Genomic DNA, 27395 nt, shown 5'->3' with positions numbered 1-27395 from the left:
AATTCTGAACAGTTATGCTACAAATACAAGAGTGCCTATATTTGTAAATGAAACATTATTAAAGCTTGAATTACACATCAATCCCAATACCTTAATAGTGGGAGATTTCACAACTGCACTCTCGCCAAGGGACAGATCATATAAACAGAAGCTAAATAGGGAAATAAAGGCACTTACCAAAGTCCGAAATCAAATGGAACTATTACATGTCTACAGAACTTTTTACTGAAATTCAAAAAGAATATAACTTCTTTACAGCACCTCATGGAACCTTCTCCAAAACAAACCATATAGTTGGTCACAAAGCAAGCCTCAACAGATACAAGAAGACTGAAATAATCCCTTGCATTCTATCTGACCACCATGGACTAAAGCTTAACGTAAACAACAACAGAAATAGCAAAAAGCTCACACACACATGGAAACTGAACAACTTGCTACTCACTGAAAGCTGGGTTAGGGAAGAAATAAAGAAAAAAAATTAAAGACTTCCTTGAATTCAAAGAAAATGATGGTACAGCATACCCAAACTTATGAGACACAAGGAAAGCAGTGCTAAGCAGAAAATCCATAGAACTAAGTGCCTTCAAGAAGAAATTTGAAACATCTTATACAAGGAAGTTAATGGCCCACCAGAAAGCCTTGGATAAAAAGCAGATACACCCAAGAGGAGTAGACAGGTGGAAATTACCAAACTCAGGTTTGAAATCAATAAATTAGAATCAAATAAAAATATTCAAAGTATCAATGAAACCAAGAGTTTTTTTTTTTTTTTTTTGAGAAAATTAACAAGTTAGACAAACCCTCACGCAAACTAACTAAAAGGAAGAGAAAAACTACCCAAATCAGCAAAATCAGAAATGAAAAGGGGTACATAACAACAGACACTGAGGAAATACAATCATTAGGTCTTATTACAAAAGCCCATATGCCACAAACTTTGAAAATCTATACGAAATGGACAATTTTCTTCATACATTCCAATTAGCAAAATTAAATCAAGATCAGGTGGAAAGACTGAATCATTCTATATCCCCAAGGAAATTGAAGCAGTCATAAAAATCCCTTCCAAAAAAAGCCCAGGACCAGATAGTTTCAGTGCAGAATTCTACCAGACCTTCAGAGAAGAGCTAACTCCAATTATCTTCAAACTATTCCACAAAATAGAAATAGAAGGGACATTTACAAACTTACTCTATGAAACCTAAACCACAAAAAGACCCAACAAAAAAGAGTACTTCAGACCCATCTTTTTTGTGAACATTGATACAAAAATACTCACCGAAATACTTGCAAAGCAAATCTAAGAACACATAAAAAAATGTCCAGTATGACCAAATAGGCTTCATCCCAGGCATGCAGGGGTGGTTCAATATATGGAAATCTATCAATGTAATCCACCATATAGTCTAACTGAAGGAGAAAAACCACATGATTATCTCCTTAGATGATGAAAAAGCATTTGACACAATTCATCACCCATTCATGTTTAGTCTTGGAGAGATCAGGGATTCAAGGTATATACCTAAAGATAGTAAAGACTATATGAGGCAAGACTATAGCCAATATAAAACTAAATGGAGAGAAACTTAAATCAATCCCACTGAAATCAGGGACAAGGCAAGGCTGCTCACTTTCTCCATATCTCTTCAACATAGAACTTGAAGTCCTAGCTAGAGCATAAGACAACTAAGGGAGATCAAGGGGATTTAAATCAAGAAGGGAGAAGTCAAACTATCATTTGCAGATGATTAGATATTATACATGAGCAAACCCAAAAATTCAACCTGAGAAGTCCATCAGGTGATAAACACCTTCGGCAACATAGCTGGATACTAAATTAACTTAAAAAAAAAAAGAAATCAGAAGGCCTCCTGTATACCAAAGAAAAAAGGGATTGAAGGAAATTAGGGAAACAACACCATTCACAATAGCAATAAAAGACAGAAAGTACGTTGGTGTTACTCTAATCAAGCAACTGAAAGACATGTTCAAAGAAAGAAAAACTTCAAGTCTCTGAAGAAAGAAAATCAAGAAAATATCAGAATTTGGAAAGATCTCCAGTGCACATGGATTGGTAGAATTAACATAGTGAAAACAACAATTGTCATCAAACTACAAACAATAAAATTCTTTACAGAACTTGAAAGAAAAATTCTCAGCTACATAAGGAAAAACAAAAAACCCAGAATTGCCAAAACTTTCTTCTACAACAATAGATCATCTGGAGGTATCTCCATCCCTGATCTCAAGCTGTACTACACAGCAATAGTAATAAAAACTGCATGGTAATGGCATAAAAAAGAATGGTGGATCAATGGAACCAAACAGAGGACCTAGAAATAAACCCACACACTTATGGACACCTGATCTTTGACAAAGAAGCCAAAACCATTCAATGGAAAAAAGACAGCATCTTCAACAAATGGTGCTTGTACAATTGGATGTCTACATGCATAAAAATGAAAATAGATCTATATTTATCACCCTGCACAAAACTAAAGTCCAAGTGGATCAAAGACCTCAACATAAAACCAGATACTCTAAATCGGTTATGTGAGGAAGAGCCTAGAACTCGTTGGCACAGGAGACAACTTCCTGAACAGAACACCAACATCACAGGCTCTAAGAGCAACAATCAATACATGGGATTTCAGGAACTTGAAATGCTCAACAAAATGCTCAACCAAAATGATCCTGAGATTTTATCTCACACCCATCATAATGGGTAAGTTAAAAAACTCAATTGACAACACATACTGGAGAGGTTGTGGAGAAAGGGGAACCCTCCTCCACTACTGGTAAGAATGTAAACTTCTACAACCACTTTGGAAATCAATCTGACGCTTTCTCAGACAATTAGGAATAGTGCTTCCTCAAGATCCAGCTATACCACTCCTAGGCATATATCCAAAAGATGCTCAATACACAAGGACATTTGCTCAACCGTGTTCGTAGCTGCTTTATTCATAATAGTCAAAACCTGGAAACAACCCAAATGTCCCTCAATGGAGGAATAGCTACAGAAATTGTGGTACATTTATACAATTGAATACTACTCAGCAATTAAAAACAAGGAATTCATGCAATTTGCAGGCAAATCCTAGGATCTAGAAAAGATCAGCCTGAATGAGGTATCCCAAGAGAAAGACACACATGGTATATATTCACTCATAAGTGGATAATAGATCTATAAGATAGGATAAACATACTGAAATCTATACACCTAAAGAAGCTAAGCAAGGAGGAGGAAGAAAAGATCAAGGCTCTTATTTATCATGGAAATGCAAATTAAAATGACTGAGATTCAATCTTACAACCATAAGAATGACAAAGATGAAAAAAACTCAAGTGACAGCACCTGCTGGTTAAGGTCTGCAGCAAAGAGAACACACCTTCATTGCTGGTGGAGTGCAAACTTGTACAACTTTGGCAATCAATGTGATGCTTCTTCAGAAAATTGGGAATAGCTCTACCTCAAGAACTAGCTATACCACTCCTGGTCTTATATCCAAAATATGCTCCACCAAACAACAAGGGTATCTGTTCAACTATGTTCATAACAGCATTATTAATAATAGCCATAACAACCTAGATATCCCTCAACTGAAGAATGGATAAAGAATTTGTTCATATATTTATGTAATGGAATACTACTCAGCAATTCAAAACAAGGAAATCGTGAGATTTGCAGGCAAATGTTAGGAACTAGAAAAGATCATCCTGAGTGAGGTAACCCAGAATCAGAAAGACACACATGGTTTATACTCACTTATAAGTGATATTAGCCATACAATACAGGAAAACCATACTAAAATCCAGATTTCTAAAGAAAATAAATTACAGGGAGGACCCTTGGGAGAATGCTTAATTTTCATTCAGAAGAGAAAACGGAAGTTTTTGAAGAGAGTAAACAGGAAGGGAGCCTAACATAGATATCCTCTGAAAGAATCCACCTAGCAAGGTATCAAAGTAGATGTTGAGATTCACTGCCAAAATTTGGGAAGTGCAGGAAGCTTTATGGAAGAGTAGGGTGATAAAATGACATGGAGGTGACAGGAGCTGCATAAGGATGCCAACAAGGCCACAAAATCTGGGCCCAGGGGGGTCTGCAGAGACTGATGCACCAAGCAAGGATCATGCAAGGAGAGGACCTAAGACAAATGGCGCAGTTCTAACTAGATGTTTACATGCAGAAAAATGCAAATAAGTCTATATTTATCAACTGGCACAAAAGTAAAGTCCAAGTGGATTAAAGACCTCAGTATGAAACCAAACATATTGAATATATTAGAAAAAAAAAGTGGGGAAGAATCTTGAACTCATTGACATAGGAGACATCTTCCTAAACAAAAGACCAACAACACAGGCTCTAAACTCAACAATCAGTAAATGGGACCTCATGAAACTGAAAAGCTTTTGTGAAGCAAAGTACTCTGTCAAGAGTACAAAACAATAGACTACAGAAAAGGAAAAGATCTTCACCAGCCCTATATCTGACAGAGGGCTAATATCCAGAATATGCAAAGAACTTAAGAAATTAAACATCAACAAACCAATTAATCCAATTAAAAAAAGGTGGTGCAGAGCTAAACACAATTCTCAACAGAGGAAGACTGAATGGCAGAGCAAGACTTAAAGAAATGCTCAATGTGCTTAGTCATGGGGGAAATGCAAATCAAAAAATGACCTTGAGATTCCACCTTACACCCAGAATGGCTAACATCAAAAACTCAAGTGACAGCACATGCTGGAGAAGTTCTGGAGAAAAGAGAACCCTCCTCCATTGATTGTGGGAATGCAAATTTGTGCAACCACTTTGGAAATCAAGTTGGCACTTTCTCATGCCATTCCCCTTACTAGGCTAGCCATATGAAATTGGTTGGGGTAGAAAATATATATTTTTTAAAGTCTTTAAGCCTAAGGTGTTGAGGACACTGGTTTATATACATATGATGTACTGATTTATTAATTAAATTAATTTAATTTCAATTAAATGAAATTGGGTACGGTAGAATTTTTTTTTAACTCTTTAAACCAAAGATGTTTAAGACAACTCAAAATCAACTAAGCAATGCAACCACACAGAGACTGAAGAAGCAATTTAAGATCCTGTTTAGGTCTGTGCTAGGTCTTCTAAGTACATATTATGGTTGTTGGCTTGGTGTCTTGGGGGATTGCTGATAGTAGGAGTGGAAGTGTCTGACATTTTTGCTTGCCTTGGGACTGTTTTCTCTTACTGACTTGCCTTGCCCAGACTTGATATGAGGATTTGTGCCTGGATTTATTGTATCTGGTTGTTCTGTGCCATGTTCAATTGTTGCCCCTGGGAAGTCTTCTCTTCTCTCGGAGCTGTGTTTGGGGGTAGGAGAGTATATCTCTGGGAGAGGGGAGGTGAGGAATAACTGGGATTAGTGGAGGGAAGTTAAGCTGCAGTCAGAATATACAGGATAAGAGAAGAACATATAAAATTTAAAAACAATCTTTAAAGTTCAGTTACACATGGAATTGAACTTGATCTAACCAAGTTGTCATCACATGGCTTTATGAGAGGAATATAATCAAAACTTGGTTCATATTTTCAATGGAACTGAAGAAATTATGTTCAACAAATCATGGCAAAATCAAAATGACATATATTGTCTCATGTATATGGAGTCTAGATTTGAATTTTATATGTGTGGGTTATCTTATGATCTTTGCAGCAGATGCCATAAATCACATGATGGCACAGTTCTCACATGGGAAGTCTGTTAAGCAAGGTAAAACAAAAGTGGCCTCTGGGTGGAGGTAGAGAGAAAGAATGGAAGGAGGAACGGAGGAACAGACTTTTTATAAGGGGGATGTAGCACATACACAGAAGGAGGATATATGACAGTGAGAATTTGTCACCTCTTGGCAGATAGTGATGATGTATCCTGCTGTCACTGGGTTGCTGGAGCTGGTGAGGTGCCTGTGGAGGTGCCTGATTACTAACATTGGCAAGCATAATTTCAAGACAATACAGTATTGATATTTTGGCATGGTGACAGTTCAGTATTCTTATTCGTGTTAACAGTGAAAGAGAAAAGCAAGTGATAAGAAAGTAGAAACAAATGTAAAATGTAATGTGGAGAAAAGTACAAATTTTAAAGTATTGGAGAAAATGCACACAGAGAAATTACCCATTGTTGTTAAATATATTAGCCAATTTTGGAAAAAATCTCAGACTACATTGGGGGAAAAAAAAAACTTCCATGAAAGCAACACTTCATTTAACAGAAGCTCCGAATGTTTAATACTGTGGATGAATCTGAAAGGATAACGGAGATTGCTACTAAATGAGTTGCCTATTCAAAAACAACTCTCTTGGAGAGCATGTGGGGGTTATTCTTATTGAAATCACCATAATTACACAGTCAATAAGTAGAAAAATTATTTTTTATTTTTTATTTTTATTGATTACAGTTTATTTATTTTGTATCCCCCGTGCAGTGCCCTCCCTCATCCCCTCCCAATCCCACCTTCCCTCCCTCTTCTTCTCCTATGCTCCTCCCCGAGTCCAATGATATGGGAGGTCCTCCTCCCCTTCCATCTGACCACAGTATATTAGGTCTCATCAGGACTGGCTGCATTGTCTTCCTCTGAGGACTGGTAAGGCTGCTCGCCCTTCAGGGGGAGGTAACCAAAGAACCAGCCCATGAGTTCATGTCAGAGACTACCCCTGTTCCTATTATTGGGAACCCTCTAAAAGGATAAGAGTCCATCCCAAAGAAGAAGCATGTTAGCAAACACAGCCATGATGTCAGGATTGGAATCACATCTTTTATGTAGACAAAAAGCAGAGAGAAGAAACTGGAATAAGGGTAAGGATATATATTCTCAAAGCTTGTCCCCATTGATATGTACCCTCTAGCAAGGCCAAACTGTTTAAATGCCCCCACCCCCCAACAATGCCACCAACTAGGGATAAAGTGCTGAAATGACTTAGCCTATGAGAGATATTTCTCATTCAAACTTCAACAGGTTGAAATGATGGCATGTTTTATGAAGTGAAGTGTATGCCCACCATATGGCCTAAGTGGTATTTTTCTGTCTGGTTCTCATGGTATTATGCATTGCCTCATAACAGGCCTAAAAGCATTTATACCAATTAACTGTAACATAAAACCTTCTAATTGTAAACCAAACAATATAGTTCCTAATTTTAAGTTAAATACTGTTGTGTTTTGTCACGGTAACAGAAAGCTGGATAATTAAAACCCCAAAATTATTTCATTATTTATATAGCAGAATCCTAGCCCATGAAAAAGGATAATGTATAAGAAATATTCCCTTATACTTTTGGTCAAAAGATGAGGTAAAGAGAAAGATAACTTTATTTGAAGAAGAATAGAGCCTTCTACTCAGAAAATGTTTAGTCCACCCCCCCTCAAAAAAACATCTTTAAGGACTTATCTTAGCTGTAGTAAATGTTTTGATCCAAATTTGGTCTATTTCTGATTACAGGCAACAGTGAAACAGTTTCAGTGAATCAAGTGGAGATTACTTTAGACAGAAAAGAAAGTGAGGTGTAGGGATAAGAAAAAGTTACACTGTGCCAAGAAACACTTTTGATAGTAGATCCATTAAAGAACTAAAGTTCAATCCAAAAGGTATACAGTTCTAAATTTTGCTATAATCTACTATCATAACTAGACGCATTGGTTTAACAGTGCATAAAACACTGAAGGATGCTCAGAGAAGGTTTTCTCTGAGAATCAGTATTTAGGAAAGCAAAAAATACAATGAAAACAAAACTAAGAGAATCAGAGTGAATAGAAAATTTGCTTTGTTGACCTAAAGCATTTTTGCTACAATAAGATAATACTAAGGAATAATATCTTATTTTTATCATGCTTCAAATCCTCTATGAAGGTGGAGCTGCATCTGGTGAATGCCTTCATGCTGTAGCAGAAGGAAGTTGGAGAGGAAAGTAGACAGGGAGAATAAGAATGAGACAAAGAAATACAATGGGGGAATGAGAACAGAGACAAATATGAGAGTGCTACACTTGTCTTTAAATCATTGGAATAATGATTTTAATTTTCTCATGATAATACAGCTGCTATGACTTAATTATTTTCAATCATCACTACTGTATTACAAATTAAATTGTCAACATACAGATTAAAATCATATATTATTTTGACCTTGACACTTAAAATTTCTGTCTTTCTCATATACAAACACATTGACTCTATCTCAATAATTCCAAATATTTTAACTGATTTAAAATTAAGTCAGAAATTCAAAAATAATAATTAACATATACAATATTAATTATCCAGAAGCATTTTCACGCATCTGTGGACTTATAAAAATCAGATCAAGTTATGATCTTTCAAACTACAATGTTGATGTTCACATAGAATATATAATTGTATTGCAAAAAGAATTTAAAAAGAAAAAATAAATAACATGACTCGAGTAAGTCCAAATTTCTGAAAGACTCTACCTAGCAGTGCATAAAAGCAGATACTGAGACTCATAACCAAACCTTGGACAGAGTGCAGAGAATCATATGTAAGAAGGAAGAGTTAGTATGACCTGGAGAGAACAGGAGCTCCACAAGGACCAAATGTATCTGGGCACAAAGGTCTTTTCTGAGACTGATACTCCAACCAAGGACCACGCATGGAGATAACCTAGAACCCCTGCTCAGATGTAGCCCATGGCAACTCAGTATTCAAGTGGTTACCCCATTAAAGAGAACAGGGACTGTCTCTGACATGAACTCAGTGGCTGGCTCTTTGACCTCCACTCCTCCTGACGGAGGAGCAACCATGCTAGACCACAAAGGAGGACAATGCAGCCAGTCTTGATAAGACCTGATAAAGTAGGGTCAGATGGAAAGGGAAGAGGACCTCCCCAATCAGTGGACTTAGAGAGGGTCAGGGAGGAGTTGAGGGAGGGATGGTTGGATTGGGAGGGAATGAGGGAGGGGGCTACAGCTGAGATACAAAGTAAATAAACTATAATTAATATATATTTCTCAAGTTCAGAACTAATCTCTGCCTGAGAGCCATGATATCTAATAATATCCTTTGGAATCTTGTAGACTCCATTATTCCACTATAGTTAAACCAATCTTTACATGTTGCTGGAATCAAAGGGATATCACAAAGCGTTCTGTTTATACATTTCAAAGTTCAGCCATAGCTATACTTGGGCATACTTGGGAAATGGCAGAAACCAACATAGAAAACAATGTTAGAATAAGAGAAACAGAGTCCTGAGAAATCCCAGAACAATGGACACTAACATTCCACTGTTACCTTTGCATATATACCTTGATATCAAGTCCCTTGCTTGCCAAAAATATATTATATTCAATAGATTCTGTTTCCTTTCTGTACATAATAGTCTCTTTCAAAATTGTCACTGGGCATAGCTTTCTTTTGCTCTCAAAACATAATATTTAAATGTTCATAAGCACAGACTGACAATCTTAAAAAAAAACTATTTGCTTTTTATCTTAATGATGAGTTTTGTCTTTGAGTCATGTCTTTCTTCTCATGTATTACTATTCTCACTTTTTTAAAATTTTTTATTTAACTTTTATTAATTACACTTTATTCCTTTTGTATCCCCGTATAAACCCCTCCCTCCTCCCCTCCCGGCCCCACCCTCCTCCCCTTTCTTCATGCATGCCTCTCCCCAAGTCCGCTGATAGGGGAGCTCCTCCTCTCCTCCTCTCCTTCTTTCTGATCTTTTTTTCTTCTCAATGCAGTATATTCAGGAACCTTGAACAATCTTCTGACCCTGGGGAAAGCCAGCCCACAGCTTAAATAGCCTCTGGGTAGCCAACCCCAGCGTGCCTCGTGGGCAATGCAGATAGGTCCACATACATGGAAGCAAGCCAGATCCTCAGCCTTAGCCAAATATGGAGTTGTTTGTGACAGAGCACTCACCATCGGGAAGGTGGAAGGCAGAAACCAGCTCCATCTTTAAGGCGCGGCATTACGCAGCTCTCTACAGTTCCCCCTTTTTGTTTTAGACGCATCAGGCAAGAGTAGAGGTCTGATCTCTGATATTAGAAATAAATTGGGACTTTGTACCAATGTTCATTTAGGTGTCATCCACCCAAAGAGCATCAGACCCTTCTGATACCTTTTTCTCAGAGGCGGGACCTGGGGCATCAACCCGCATGCAATCAGACATGCTCTTCTCACTTTTTAAATGCCACATAATTTCTTTAATACATGCTTATATATTTTACTATCGTATATCCTAGCTATCTCTTCAATTCTGCATTCAGCAAATCCCTAGGGAGGGAATGCATTTTAGCCAAGTCATTTGCCTATTTGTGATAAGTATGTTCCTTTACATATAGTTTTCAAATGCATTGATTCTATCTCAATAATTCCGAATATTCAAACTGATTTAAAATTAAGTCAGAAATTCAATAATAATATTAACATATGCAATATTAATTATCCAGAAGCATTTATATCTTATTGTTTAACAATAACAATATCTTATTGTTTCTTACTTTTACCAGATATTTCATCAGAATTGGTTTTATCATCAATATTTTATCAAAATTCTGATTTTAATCATTTCAATATTCTCCAAGAAATCCCAAGCTATTCCTTCAATTTATTTTTCTTTATCTTTACCTTAGCTGACCTGAGCACAATGCTCACATTCATGTCAATACAAGTTTTATCCATAATTCACATCAAATCTATAACACATTTTCAAGCATATTTTTGTAACTTTTCATGCATTGGTATTAACTCTTCTATGTTCCTATATTTTATGTTACCTGTAACAGTTATTTCCACAGACAGAGTAATTTTTCTTGAACATATGTTAATCTTATATTTCTGTACATGAGGTCTAAGATTTAGGATTAGCATGTGGTAACAGCTTTCTTTGTGCACCATGACATGGCACAGTAAGCAACAGCATGCCAGTAACAGATAGATGGAAAGCATGAGCATTAGCTTTGATTCTCAATATATATGAAAAGGATGTGATATCTATCTATCTATATACATGTATTATCTATCTATATACATGTCTAATCTATATATCTATACCTATTTATCTATCCATATCTGTAGTTCTACACACACATTATAATTTTTCTGTATCTTTATCTTCCCCCCAAAGGCTTTCTGTAACATTGGGTCCTAAAATACTGAACATATAGTTCTATCTAAATCAAAATGCCTGAGAAATAACACAGCATGGCAAATTTGTATAGTCGCAGTGTTAGGTGAAAGGTATAAGACCCCAGAAAGGCATTCAAATGAATCAGTAAATACTGAGTTAAGAGCCCAGCATTCTTGTTTCTAAAGGTAGAAAAAGAGAGCTGAAATCCAGTGAAATGAGAAAATTGTGTTTCTACTCCCTTATTTTGCTGTAATTGTTGTCTTAGCACATCATATACCAATCTCCTACAGAGGCACTCTCAAAAATGATGTTTTAATACTTGTAGAGGAAATCTTTAATATAATGCCTAAAATTAATCAGAAAGGACAATTTCATTTAACAGAAACTTACTCTTGTGATGCTGAATGTAGTAACTGTGGTGTTTTGGACACAAATAGGCCCTATAGGCTCATGTACTTGAATGCTTGGTTCCTAGTTGTTGGAACTATTTCAGAAAAAGTTAGGAGATATGGTCATGTTGGAGGATGTGTGTTACTAGGAGGAGGCTTTGAGGCTTCAAAAGCCCAGTCCTGGTCTCAGTGTCTCTCTCTCTTTTCCTTTTCCTTCCTCCCTCCTTTCCTCCCTTCAATTCAAAAAATGTGAGTTCTGTGCTACTGCTCCAGTGCCACAGTTTCTTTATAAGTTTCTTTCATCACAGTGTCTCTTCACAGAAATAGAAAAAAGTAAGACATTAGCCCAATAATAATTTAATACATTTATAACAAAAGAAATTTCTTGAGTTCAAACTTCTGAAAGTTTCTAAATCTCACCTTTGTTGCATTTAAAACAAAACACAAGAACCTTGAAGGACACACTGAACTCTTAAAAGTATAAATTAAAAAAAAATCCCACTTACCAAATTCCTTTTGCCTACTTGAATGCTCGTCTTTAAAATATAAGTGCCTGTCTTTAAAAAATTCCTATCATAAAGTAGTTCACTGAATAAGAAAATACGCTCTTAAGATTAAAAATATAAACACCATTACTAAATTCATACATAACAATATGTATGGATTCAAGAAAAAAAGATATAGAATAGTAAATATGAGAAGGTTACCTCAGTGAACAAAATAATACTATATTAACTGAGACAGAAACACTAAGATAAAAACTGCAAGGAGGTATCAGAAATTGATAATATTATAACATCTTTTTAAATTTAATTTTATTTAATTAATTACAGTTTATTCACTTTGTATGCCCCCATAACCCCTGTAAGCCCCTCCCTTCTCGCCTCCCGGTTCCACCTTCCCTCCCCCTTCTTCACATATGCCCCTCCCCAAGTCCACTGATAAGGGAGGTCCTCCTCTCCTTCCTTCTGTTGTTAGCCTATCAAATCACATCAGAAGTGGCTGCATTGTTTTCTTCTGTGGCCTGGTAAGGCTGCTCCCCCTTCAGGGTGAGGTGATCAAAGAGCAGGCCAATAAGATTATGTCCAAGTGGGTTACATAGTAATGGAAAGAGGGACTGCCTCTGATATTATAACATCTTAAAGACCATTTATGGACTCATTGCACAAACATGAAAGTATCAATATCCTTAGTAATAATCTGAGGAAACTTAATCAGACTAGAGTGTGAAGAGAAAAAAAAATAAACAAATAGAAAAAATGTCAGAAAAGTCAGGTAAGTTCAAAAGCTATATCCCATGTTTAATTAGAATTACAAAAGGTGAGAAGATAGAAAAGAATAGAAAACTCTGAAGTGAGAAAGCCTGCCAACTTCCAATTAATGAAAACAAATCACAGCCTCAAGAAACACAGATAACAAAAAGCATGACAATGAAGCTGAACTCAGAGGCATATCATGCTACCCAAAAGTACAGAAATAAGAAGAAGTCTTGCAAAATATAATGGGAAAAGTAAGAGCTGTTTTACAAAGAAAAAGAGATAAGAATTGCAATGAATTTTCATTAGAAAATATATAAAGAGTAGAAAGTATAATAAAGAGTGTTATGGGTTAAAAAATAATGTCATAAACCTTTAATTTCTAAATAAAAATAATGTCATAAACCTAAATTTCTATAATCATTGACCTTAATCTTCAACAATGAAGAAAAAATTGGGAATTAAATAAAACTGAACACACACACACACACACACACACACACACACAAACAAAAACAAAGACTTAACCACCAGAAGATCTGTACTTAAAAAGACATTTTAACCAGTAGTCCAAATAGAAGGAATGTATACATCAGAAATATCTAAATAAAGGGAGAAGAGAGCTAACAAAATATTTTGATATTGTTGTTACTTCTTTAGAAAGGTAGCTATTCTTTGAGGTATAGTATTAAGAATAACTTGAGTTCTGATAGTATGAACTTTAGAATAAAAAAAGCAAATAGGTGGAGATGTAATAGAACAGAGACATGAAAGATGTGGTAGCAATAATCTCCGGTAATTAGCCTTCTGCACATATAAAGTTGTATAGTTTAACTTTGAATTCAAATACCTGAAAACATTTATATAACATATACATATATTATGTTATTACATGTTCTGAATCTAGCACCCGTTTTGATGTAATATAAACCAGTAAGTTAAGACATTAAATAAAATACCATCACTTAAATGGCTTAATTAAAAACAGAAAAAGTTTGAAAAGGAAAAAGAATGAATAGAAACTTTAAGCTATACCACAGAACAGAATAAATAAAAACTGCATAATACTGGCATATCATTGGAATAAAATCAAAGACAAAGAGAGAAAACAAAAAACCCACATACTGACTGACACTTGATTCTTTTGAGAAAGGAGCCAAACCATACAACAGAAAAAACAAAAACAAAAACAAAACAAAACAAAACAAAAAAACAGTATCTTTAACAAATGGTGTTGGTATAACTGGATCTACATGCAGAAAAATGCAAATAGACCCATATATATCACCCTGTGCAAAGCGAAGATCCACGTGGATCACAGACCTCAATATATCACCAGATACACTAAATCCATTAGAAGAGAAAATAAAGAAAAGCCTCGAACTCTTTGGTACAGAAGACAACTTCCTGAACAGCAAACAACAGCTCAGGTTCTAAGATCAACACTTAATAAATGGGACCTCTTGAAACTAAAAAGCTTCTGTAAAGCAAAAGACACTGTCAATAAAACAGAATGACAATTTAGAGATTGGGAAAAGATCTTCACAAACCCAACAAACAACAAAGGGTTAAAACCAAAATATATTATGAAATCAAGAAAATAAATAACGGAAACCAAAATAATCCAATTAAAAAATGAAGCATAGAGCTAAACAGAGATTTCTCAACAGAGGAATCTCAAATGGACAAGAAGCACTTAAAGAAATGCTCAATGTCCTTAGTTATCAGGGAAATGCAAATCAAAATGACTTTCAGATTCCATCTCACACTGGTTAGAAAGGCTAAGAGCAAAATCCCAAGTAACAGCACATTCTGGCAAGGATGTGGAGAACAGAGAACACTCCTCCTTTGCTGGTGGGAGTACAAACTTGTACAACCACGTTGGAAATCAAACTGGCACTTTCTCAGAAAATTGGCAAGAGCTTACCTCAACACCCAGCTGTACCACTCCTTGGTATATACCAAAAAGGTGCTCCACCATAAAACAAGGACACTTGCTCAGGTATATTTTCAGCAGCTGAATTTGTAATAGCAAGACTCTGGAAACAACCTAGGTGCCCCTCAACTGAAAACTGGATAAAGAAACTGTGGCACATTTACATAATGGAATACTACTCAGATATTAAAAATAAAGAAATAGGGAGCTGGAGAGATGTCTAAGATGTTAAGAGCACTGGCGGCTCTTCCAGATGTCCTGAGTTCAATTCCCAGCAGCCACATGGTGGCTCATAACCATCTATAATGTGATCAGGTGCCCTCTTCTGGGATGCAGGTACACATGCATGCAGAATACTGTCTACATAACAAATTAAATAAATAAATAAATAAATAAATAAATAAGAAATCATGAACTTTGTAGGCAAATGGATGGAACTAGAAAAGATTATCATAGACTGAGGTAATGACCCAGAAAGACACAAATGATTTATACTCACTTAAAAGTGGATTTTAGCCATACAGTACATGAAAAACATACCACAGACAAGGAGAAGATAAGTAACAAGTAGAATATAAAAGAGAATGCTAAGTCTCACTTAGAAGAAGAAATAGAATAAGCAGAGATAGTGGTTGAAGAGAGAGAACAAGGCAAGAGAGGGGGTACAGAGCAATATGAAAGTGGAAATCAGACCTGGAGAGTTTGGCGAGATGACAGAAGGCCTGCACAGAAAAAAGAAACTGTAAACAGTAGTACCTCTGTCAAAAGCTGGAGGCCTAAGTCAGGGTAGACACCTGAGAGGATATGAGGATGACTCAAGCAGATAATCCTAGTAACGAGTTCATAGAGACTGCAGAGGACACCCTCTAATTAGACAAGTCCCCTAGTAGATGGAGGGGAACAACAACCCACCCACAAAAACTTCAAACCAAAATTTCCCCTGACTACATGATGTGCAGGGATAAAGACAGAACAGATAGAACAGACATAGAGGGAATATCCAGCTGATACCTAACCGAACAAAAGACCTACCCTGGGGGAGAGTGCCAACCCCTGATACATTAACTATACTCTGCTAATCTTGCAGACAGGAGCCTATCAGAGTTGTCCTCTGAGAAGCTCTACCCAGAAGATCCTCAAAATGGATGATGCAACTCAAACCAGACATTGGGTGATGCATAGGGAATCATGTGGAAAAGTGAGCAGAAAGAGAAAAGGAACCAGAGGTGACAGAACCTCCATAAGAAGACCAATAGAACCAACTAACCAGGGTACAGAGGGGCTTTCTGAGATTGAAGAATCATCTGAGAACCATGCATGGACTGGACCTAGGACCCCTACAAAGATATAGTCAATAGGCAGCTCAGGGTTCATTTGGGTTCTCCAGTAAGGGAGGTGGGGACTGCATCTGATACGGACTGCCTTGTCAGGCTACATGGAAAGATAACAGGCTCAGTCCTGATGAGACTTGATGAGCTGGAGCGGATGTGAAGGGGTTCCCCTTTTCTGAGGAATAAGGGAGTGGGACAGAGGGTAGGACTGGGAAGTCAGAAGGGATGGCATTTCAACCAGGATATAAAGTAAATAAAAAACTAAAATAAACTAATAAAATTAAATACATATAGGTACATGGTAGATAATAAATTATATCAGTAATCACATGATTATTGTTCTAAAAAAATCTATCTTTAATACAATTGAAGGGTAGAAATTTTCAGAGAAAAAAAGTAATAGCAACCTCTCTGGTTAAAAATTACCCCTAGAAGTGGTATGGCTGGATATTGAGGAAGCACTATTCTTAATTGTCTGAGAAAGCGCCAGATTGATTTCCAGAGTGGCTGTACAAGTTTACATTCCCACCAGAAGTGGAGGAGGGTTCCCCTTTCTCCACAACCTCTTCAGCATGTGTTTTTCACTTGAGTTTTTTATCTTGGCCATTCTGATGGGTGTAAGGTGAAATCTCAGGGCCGTTTTGATTTGCATTTCCTGATGGCTAATGACATTGAGCATTTCATCATATGTTTCTCTGCCATTCAATATTCCTCTACAGAGAGTTCTCTGTTTAACTCTGTTCCCCAGTTTTTAATTAGATTACTTGGTTTGCTGCTTTTCAGCTTCTTAAGTTCTTTGTATATAATGGATATTAGCCTCTGTTAGAAAAAGGGTTGGTGAAGTTTCTTCCCCAATCTGTAGGCATTCCTTTTGTTTTAATGACTGTGTCCTTTGCTTTACAGAAGCTTTTCACTTTCATGAGGTCCCATTTATTGATTGTTGTTCTTAGAGCCTGTGCTGTTGGTGTTCTGTCCAGGAAGTTGTCTCCTGTATCAATGTATTCTAGGGTTTTACCCACTTTTTCTTCTAACCGATTTAATGTTGAGGTCTCTCATCCACTTGGACTTTAGTTTTGTGCAGGGTGATAAGTATGGATCTATTTGCATTTTTCTACATGTAGACATCCAGTTAGACCAACACCATTTGTTGAAGATGCTATCTTTTTTCCATTGTATGGTTTTGGGATATTTGTCAAAGATCAGATGTCCATAAGTGTGTGGGTTTATTTCTGGGTCTTCTGTTTGGTTCCATTGATCCACCATTCTGTTTCTATGCCAGTACAATGGAGTTTTTATAACTGTTGCTCTATAGTACAGCTTAAGATCAGGGATGGAGATACCTCCAGAAGTTCTTTTATTGTAGAGGATTGTTTTAGCAATTCTGGGTTTCTTGTTATTCTATATGAAGTTGAGAATTTTTCTTTCCAGGCCTGTAAAGAATTGTGTTGGTACTTTGATGAGAATTGCATTGAATCTGTAGATTTCTTTTGGAGGTGCTCAAGTACACAATAAGGAAATTTGCTCAACCATGTTTGTAGCAGCTTTATTTATAATAGCCAGAAGCTGGAAACAACCCAGATGCCCCTCAACTGAAGAATGGATGAAGAAATTGTGTTACATCTACACAATGGAGCATTACTCTGCAATGAAAAATAAGGAAATCATTAAATTTGCAGGTAAATGGTGGGACCTGGAATGGATCATCCTGAGTAAACTGTCCCAGAAGCAGAAAGTCATGCCTGGTATATACTCACTCATATAGACATATAACATAGGATAAACCTACTAAAATCTGTACATCTAAAGAAACTAATCAAGAGAGAGGACCCTGACCAAAATGTTCAATTCCCATCCTGAAAGGAAAAGAGGATGGACTTCAGAAGAAGAAGAAAACAGGAAGCAAGTTAGGAACCTACCACAGAGGGCCTCTGAAAGGCTCTGCCCTGCAGACTATGAAAGCAGATGCTGAGTAAGACTTATGGCCAACTGTTGGGCTGAGTGCATGGGATCTTATGTAAGAAGTGGGAAATAGTAAGATCTGGAGAGGACAGGAACCCCACAAGGAAAGCAACAGAACCAGAAAATTTGAACACAGGGGTCTTCCCAGAGACTCATATTCTAACCAAGTACCATGCATGGAGATAACCTAGAATCCCTGCACAGATGTAGCCCATGGTAGTTTAGTGTCCAAGTGGGTTACATAGTAATGGGAAGAGTGACTGCCTCTGACATAATCTGATTGGCCTGCTCTCTGATCACCTCCCCCTGAGGGTGGAGCAGCCTTACCAGCCCATAGAACATGACAAAGCAGCCACTTCAAATGTGATCTGATAGACTAAGATCAGAAGGAAAGAGAGGAAGACCTTCCTTATCAGTGGACTTGGGGATGGGCATACATGAAGAAGGGGGAGGGAGAGTGGGACTGGGAGGGGAGTAGTGGAGGCTTATGGGGAGATACAAAGTGAATAAAGTATAATTAATAAAATTAAATTTAAAAATACCTTTATGTGTTAAAAGGTAAAAAACAAAGTAGGTTATTATTTTAATTTTTATTGATTACACTTTATTCACTTTGCATCCCCCCTGTAGCTCCCTCTTCTTCCCCTCCCAATGCCTCCTTTCCTCCCCCTTCTCCACGAATGCCTCTCCCCAAGTCCACTGATAGAGGAGGTCTTTTACTTCCTTCTGATCCTAGTCTATTAGGTCTCATCAAGAGTGGCTGCACTGTATTCCTTTGTGGCCTGGTAAGGCTACTCCCCCACGAGAGAGCAGGCCAATCAGTTCATGTCAGAGGCAGTTCCTGTTCCTATTACTATGGAACCCACTTGGACACTGAAATGCCATGGGCTACATCTGTGCAAGGATTCTAGCTTATCTCCATGCATGGTACTTTGTTGGAGTATCAATCTCAGGAAAGACGCTGTGCTTAGATATTTTGGTTCTGTTGTTCTCCTTGTAGAGCTCTTGCCCTCTCCAGATCTTATTATTTCCCACTTCTTTCATAAGATTCCATGCACTCTGCCCAAATTTTGTCCATAAGTCTCAGCATCTGTTTTGATAGTCTGCAAGACAGAGCTTTTCAGAGGTCCTCTGTGGCAAGCTCCTGACTTATTTCCTGTTTTCTCCTTCTTCTGATGTCCATCCTCTTTGCCTTTCTGAATGGGGATTGAACATTTTAGCCAGAGTTCTGCTTCTTGATTAGTTTATATATGATAAACTTATTAAAATCTGTACACCTAAAGAAATGAATCAAGAAGAAGTAGGTTATTAAGAGAAAACTAATCTAAATGTTTAAATCTCTATGTTAATGTCAAACAAAGCTGGTTTTAAAACTTGAAAAATGACAGCTCAGTATCCAAGTGGGTTCTCTGTTTCTGATATGAATTTAATGGCTGGCTCTTTGACCCCCACCCCCACCCGAAAGGAGGAGCATCACACTGTTGTGAGACTCTAATCTTGCATATATACCACAGGCAAACCAAGGAGACCAACACCAGAAGGCCTGCTAACGCTCCCATGCCCGCCCATTCCTTCAGATGATTCATGGCTGCAGCAGTCCATGATGATAATCCTGCGGCTAGTCCTGCGTCCACTCTGGTAGAATTTACTGTGACAATGGCCACTCTCAGCTGCTCTATCGTAGTATCGAATTCAATTACCTAAAATATAGCTCGACAATTGTTTAGACAGATTTGCAGCACAGGAAAAATTCTCATGTTATATGCTAGTGACTCAAAGTCCAGCATATTTTCATTGACAGCCAAGTTGAGCGATTTGCCATAGGGTATCAATTTGCTCCTGCACGAGGTCAATCCTCTGATTGAACACCATCAAGCTTCCTTTTAGTTGAGCATTAATTCCTTTATGTACAACTAAGGCATGAGCTACATTGGCTAAATGATTGTTCAGGGTCTGAGCAGTCTGCCCAGTATGACTCATGGGGGAACTGTAGAGAGCTGCGGCATGCTATGCCTTAAAGATGGAGCTGGTTTCCGCCTTCCACCTTCCCGATGGTGAGTGCTCTCTGTCACGAACAATTCCACATTTGGCTAAGGCTGAGGATCTGGCTTGCTTCCATGTATGTGGACCTATCTGCATTGCCCACGTGGCACGCCTGGGTTGGCTACCCAGAGGCTATTTAAGCTGTGGGCTGGCTTTCCCCAGGGTCCGAGGATTGTTCAAGGTTTCTGAATAAACTGCATTGAAAAAAAAAAAAAAAAAAAAAAAAAAAAAACCTCAAACTGAATCCAAGAACACATCAAAGACAGCATCCACCATGACAAAGTAGGCTTCATCTCAGGCTTGCAGGGGTGATTAAATGTATGGACATCCATCAATTTAATCCACCATATAAACAAACTGAAAGAAAACAAATTATCATCTCCTTAGATGCTGAAAAAACATTTGAAAAAAACCCGACTCCCATACATCTATAAAGTTTTGGACAGATCAGGGATACAAGGCACATAATTAAACATAGTAAAAGCAATATACAGCAAGCCCCATAGCCAACATCAAGCTAAGAGGAGAGGAACTTAAATAAATCCCACTGAAATCAAGGACAAAGCAAGGTTGTTCATGATCTCTGTGTCTCTTCAACATAGTATTTGAATTCATACTCAGAGCAATAAGACAACTAACTAAAGGATATAAATGGAATACAAATCTGAAAGGAAGAAGTCAAAGTATCACTATTCACAGATGATATGATTGTATGCATAAGTGACCCCAAAAATTCTACCAAAGAACTATAGCTGATAAACACATTCACCATAGTGGCTGGATACAAAATTAACTAAAAAAAAAAAAAAAAAAAAAAAAAAAAAAAGACAAATGGTCTGAGAAAGAAATTAGGGAAACAAAGCAAGTGAAAGACTTGCATAAAAAAAAAAAAAAAAAAAAAAAAAAAAAAAAAAAAAAAAAACAGAAAACTTCAAGTGAGTGAGGAAAGAAATTGAAACAGAAATTAGAAAATGTAAAGATCTCCCATGCTCATGGATTGGTGGAATTAATATAATCAAAATGACCATTCTCCCAAAAGCAATCTACAGATTCAGTGTTCTATTCCTTAAATCTTCTAACCTTTGTTAATGTGTTTAGAAAGCACAAAGTAAAAGTAATTGTATGATATATGTGTTGTTTTGGAATAATACCACTCTGTAATGGGAAATTTATAATGTTCTAAATCATGGCAGGATAACCATGGAAAAATGAACAATGTAACTGACACTGAATTGCACACCCATATCTGATGGAAGAGCCATAGTCTCCTGGAATGTTTCAATGATGAGTGCTGTGTAAAATAATATAAGTCACTGCAGAAGCCTTACAACTCGAGTGCAATGGAAATTACTAGTGATGTAGAGGCCCACATCATAATGATAAATAAAACAAGTTGCCAAAAGACATGGTGATCTTGACTGTGTACACCTAAAATAGCATAAAGTAATACACAAAATAATGTTCGACACAACTGAATGATGAAAATACACACACACACACACAAACACACAAATACACAAACACACACACACACACACACATATATATATATATATATATATATATACATACACACATTATGTCAAAGGGAGAATGGAAAGATTTAAAATTAACTGTGACAATGGTTGGATATATCAGAATATTTTAGGAATCCTTACATTATGTATTATAATGTGTCAATTGCATAGCTTGAGTGAACTGTATCTACATGAAATAGTTAAAAGTACTTTAAAAGTTATAATTAAGGGAGTGACAAGATGGCGGCTCCAGGAAGACACTGCATCTGAGGAGCACGTCAACATTCTCCTTACAACAACCAAGAGACTGAACTCTGGGCCCTAAAACAACAGCGATTGTATTTCCCAGGTGAGAGGAAACTCCACGGTGTGGGAATTAGTCTGGTCCACTGTCAAGTCACCCAGCCAGAACCTGGAAGAGATCTGAGGTCGCCAGACCACCCTGATCACCTTCCCAGGCTGAACTGTGGGCACAAAAACAACAAAGACTGGGAGTCCAAGTCTTGAGAAAAACCCACAAGGAAGAGAGGAAATGGGACAGACCTCAGGTCACTCAGTCTTTCCCAGGAAAAGGTCCCACAAATGGCAGGTGTGTGCCTCCAGCACTGAACTAGGCTCTGGCTGGAGCACAGAGACTTGCTGCATGCCCAACTCTCCATCACAGACAGAACTGTGTGTTCCAGGGAACAAGAGACTGGGAGTCCCTATAGGGAGAAAACCCCACAGGGAAGGAAACAAAAGGGGACAGACTTAGGTCACCCAGTATATCCCTGGAAAAGGTCCTGCAGACCAGCATGCTCACCAGCCCAGAGAAATGCTGTGCACCAACTAGCCTCCTGCTGCTCCCATGAGAGTGGTACTCACCTACCATTGATTAATGCTTGCATATTGGGGCACAAAGCTCCAACCTCAGACCTACAGAAGCCTAGGATCACCGAAATCAACCTCCAGATGCTGCTCCAAGGGACAACCAGTTATCCCTAACAAAACTGACCAAACCATGGGGCACACAGGTTATAGCAGCAGCTCAATAAATTTACAGCAAGAAACCCAGAAGCTGGGACGCTGTCTCCAGGGCTTCTCCAGGTGAAAGGAGAGCCCTCTTGACTAACAAGGACCACAGTTACCACTCCGGTCTGTATGCCTGGGGTGAGCAGTGGCAATTCCTGAAAAACACTGGCCATTCAGTGACCATACCCAAAAAGGTTAGGAGCCTTACTTCAGGAAAAACTATCTTCCTGCCAAGGGGATTCTCTCCACAATAGGATCCAAGGAACCACCAGAAACTAACACCCAATACCTAAGATATCCCAATGGGTAGAGGCCAGCATAAAAGCTCAACCAATAAAAGACAGAGCAGTATGGAATCTCCAGATTATCCAAGGGCAAGCAAGCCTGGACACCCCATCATAACTGAAATTCAAGAAGATGACCTAACATCTATTCTTATAAAGAGGATAATAGAGGAAACAAATGAAATGTGTAAAGAACTAGAGGAAGATAAAGTCAAACAGATTATGGCCCTCCTTAAAGAAATAGAGGAAGATAAAGACAAACAGATTATGGCTATCCATAAAGAAATACAGGAAGATAAAGACAAACAGATTGTGGCCATCTGTAAAGAAATACAGGAAGTTGCAGCCCAAATAGTTTGTGGCCTTTAGAGAGGAAACATTTAAATCACTGAAAGAAATAAAAGAAACAGAGGATTGTTCAAACAAACAGATGAAGGGATTGAAGTAAAAACAGGAAAATACAGTCAGACACCCAAAGTAAATAAAAAAAAAAAAACAGCTCAAGATCTAAAGATAGAATTGGAAAATTAAAAAAAAAAAACACAAATGGAGGAAATTATGGAGAGAAAGAACTTAGGGAAGAAAACAGGAACTACAGAGGTAAACATAACCAATAGACTAAAAGAAATGGAAGAAAGAATCTCAGGTGTGAAAGATACAATGGAAGAAATCAATGTTAAATCTAAAATATTCCTGACACAGATCATCCACGAAATTCAAGAGAACATAAAAAGACAAAGAATAAGAATAGTAGGAATAGAGGAAAGAGAAGATTCCCTCCTCCAAGGCCCAGAAAATATTTTCAACAAAATCATTGAAGAAAATTTCCCTAACTTAAAGGAAAGGCCAATAGGAATACAAGAGGCCTACAGAACACCCAATAAATTAGACCAGAAAAGAAAATTTTCCAGCTACAAAATAATCAAAACAGTAAGTATACAGAGCAAAGAAAAAATACTAAAAGCTGCATGGGAAAACGGTCAAGTAACATATAATGGCAAACCCATCAGAATCACACCTGACTTCTCAACAGTGACTATGGAAACCAGAAGGGCCTGGAAGGATCTCATGCAGACTCTAAGAGAACACAGATGTCAGCCCAGGCTACTATAGACAGCAAAACTCTCAGTCCTCAAAGACAGAAAAAAAAACAAGATATTCAATGACAAAAACAAATTCCAACAATACCTACACACAAATCCAGTGTTACAAAAGACACTAGAAGGAAAAAATACAACCCAAGAAAACTAGCTACTTTTAAGGAAACACAGGAAATAATTAACCTCATTACAACAAAATAATAAGCAAGGAAGCATACAAACTTACGATCACAGCCAAAATAAAAATCAAAGGATCTAACAGCCTCTGGCCATTAATCTCTCTCAACATCAATGGACTCAATTCTCCAATAAAAAGACACAGACTAACAGAATAGATGCTTAAACAAGACCAGACAATCTGTTGCATACAAGAAACACACTTAAGTCACAAAGATAGACATTACATGAGGGTAAAGGGCTAGAAAACCGCTTTCCAAGCAAATGGACCCAAGAAACAAGCAGGAGTAGCCATTCTAATATCTGATAAAACAGACTTTCAAAGAAAATTTATAAAAAGAGATGGGGAAGGACACGTCATACTCATCAAGGGGACAGTCCACCAGGAAGATATCACAATCCTGAACATTTATGCCCCAAATGTAAGGGCACCCATATTTGTAAAAGAAACATTGATAAAACTTAAACCACACATAGATCCCCACACATTAATAGTGGGAGACTTCAAAACCCCACTCTCAACAAAGGACAGTTCAACAAAACAGAAATTAAACAAAGAAACAATGTCTCTAATAGAGGTCATGAATCAAATGGACCTAACAGACATTTACAGAACCCTACTCCCTAACACAAAAGAATTTACCTTCTTCTCAGCACCTCACAGAACGTTCTCCAAAATAGACCATATGGTTGGTCAGAAATGGAGCCTCAACAGATACAAGAAGATTGAAATAATCCCTTGTATCATTTCTGATCACCATGGAATAAAATTGGACCTCAACAACAAAAGCAGCAAAAAGCCTTCACACATGGAAATTAAACAACTCTCTACTCAGTGAGAACTAGATTAGGAAAGAAAGAAAGAAATTAAAGTCATCCTAGAATTCAATGAAAATGAAGGCACTACATACCCAAATTTATGGGACACAATGAAAGCAATGCTAAGAGGAAAGTTCATAGAACTAAGTGCCTTCAAGAAGAAATCAAGAGGGAGAGAAGGTGGGATTGGGAGGGAAAGAGGGAACAGGATACAGCAGGGATACAAATTTAACAAACTTTAACTAATACTAAAAAAACAAAAATTAAAAAAAAATCCAAAATAAAAGAAGAAATCGAGACATGTCATTTAAGCAACTTAATGGGTCATGTAAAACCCTAGAAAAAAAAAAGAAGCAGATACACCAAAAATGAGTAGATGGCCGAAAATAATCAAACTCAGGGCTGAAATCAATAAAATAGAAACAAACAAAAGAATTCAAAGAATCAATGAAACCAAGAGCTGTACTATAGAGCAACAGTAATAAAAACTGCATAGTACTGGCATAGGAACAGAATGGTGGATCAATGGAACCGAACAGGTGACATAGAAATAAACTCACACACTTATGGACACCTGATCTTTGACAAAGATGCCAAAACCACACAATGGAAAAAAGATAGCATCTTCAATAAACGGAGCTGGTCCAACTGGATGTCTACATGCAGAAAAATGCAAATTGATCCATACTTATCACCCTGCACAAAACTAAAGTCATAGTGGATCAAAGACCTCAACATACACCCAGATAAACTAAATCGGTTAGAAGTAAAAACGAGGAAGAGCCTTGAACTCATTGGTACAGGAGACAACTTCCTGAACAGAATACCAACAACACAGGCCCTGTCATTCTCTGTCCCTTCCCAAAAAACCTTCCAGGGCAACCGTGTCTTCTCTATGGGCTTCCCGCATTCGGGGACATCCAAGTCTGTCACATGTTCCCCTTCCCTCAATAAGGTATTCTGCCAGCTGGCAAAGACGTGACCTGTGCATCTGTGGGTCAACTCCATATCTCAATCTGGCACCTGCATCACTGCTATGTCCATCTACAAGAACACATGGCACAAGACAGAAATTGTGAGACACTGCCCTCACCATGAGCCTTGCTCGACACCAAAAGACTGCCTCCTCCCCAGCATCTGATCGCAGTGGAAGGAAACTTGCATGCTGAGTATGTGGACAACAGGCAGACTTTTCAGCACAGTGTGGTGGTGCCCCATGAGTCTCCTGAGGTTGGCTGTGACTATACTACCATTCACTACAATTACATGTGTAATAGCCCTGCATAGGGCCCTTGTGAACCACTGGCCCATCCTTACCATCTTCACACTGAAGACTCCAAGTGGATACCTGCTAGGATGGAACATCTTTGAGGTTCGAGTTTGTGCCTGTCATGGGAGAGACCGTTGCACAGAGGAAGATAATTTTCTTAAAAAGGAACATTGAACAGTGATACCCAAGGGAATTCTAAGAGAGAACTACCCACCAAAACAAGCTCCTCTCCACAGTCAAAAAGAAAACCACTTGATGGAGAATATTCCACACTTAAGATACATGGGTGTAAACATTTCAAGATATCCCGAGTGCTGAAAGATGCCTAGAAATTGAAGCATGCTTAGGCTGCAAGGGCATCAGGAAACAGCAAGGCTCTCTCCATCCTCCATCCTAAAGCATGCCAAGCCTTGATCAAGGAGAAAAGCCCAAACGGCTAGTTCAACTACATGATCTGCCCTTCTTCTTCTGTCTTCCTACAACTGCCTGAAGAACAAGAAGAACAAGTCTACTTCCTCCCCTAAGAATCTAAAAATCAAGAGGGAGGAGCCTGACTCAGACTGACATCCTCTATTTCCTGTCCCACATCAGCAACCTCCTTCCCCACCTCTTCCTTTCCTGCCATTTTATGACTTAGGTGCTTGAACCCCCATCTTAGATTTATCTCGGGAGGGTAATAGGATGCACTTGTTTAACTTATAAGACTTTGGATTTGGGGGAGAGGCTTAAAGCGTGGGAGAAAATTCTTGTAGGTGGGATTAGAGTTTACAATTGGCCATAGGCAATGGTGACTGAGTTTACTTTCTCAAAACATGAATAGGCACATCTGTAAAGTGTAGATCAGCATACCTACATCTCAGGGCTTGTTGTAAGCATTGATGAAATAATGATTGTCCCTTCCACTGCCTTTTATTAACCTGTCCTAGGGTGTGCTGGTTCATGGCCCCAGTTGGAGAATGGGTTAATAGTTGCCAGGTCTCTACTGGGCCAGTGAAATCCTACCCAGCCACTTGTTGGCACCTAAAAGGAAATCTCTGTAAGAGTTTATCTTGGGCTCTCATAGGTTCCATATCCACGGCAACTCATTTCCTTTCCACCCTGTACTCTGGGTATACTCCAACTTTGCAAAGCCTGTCCACATTATTCATTTCCCCTAACCCT

The 27395-nt window shown here is 37.9% G+C and overlaps 1 pseudogene; it reads left to right on the top strand.

Annotated features, from left to right (window-relative positions):
• LOC110544071 (cellular tumor antigen p53-like) overlaps positions 1-26798 on the top strand; it is an 89071-nt pseudogene extending 62273 nt beyond the window's left edge.
• Positions 26799-27395: the final 597 nt, after the last annotated feature.

The sequence above is a fragment of the Meriones unguiculatus genome, chromosome X, assembly GCF_030254825.1.
Source record: "Meriones unguiculatus strain TT.TT164.6M chromosome X, Bangor_MerUng_6.1, whole genome shotgun sequence".
Taxonomy (NCBI): domain Eukaryota; kingdom Metazoa; phylum Chordata; class Mammalia; order Rodentia; family Muridae; genus Meriones; species Meriones unguiculatus.
This window is presented reverse-complemented; position numbering and strand designations above follow the sequence as displayed.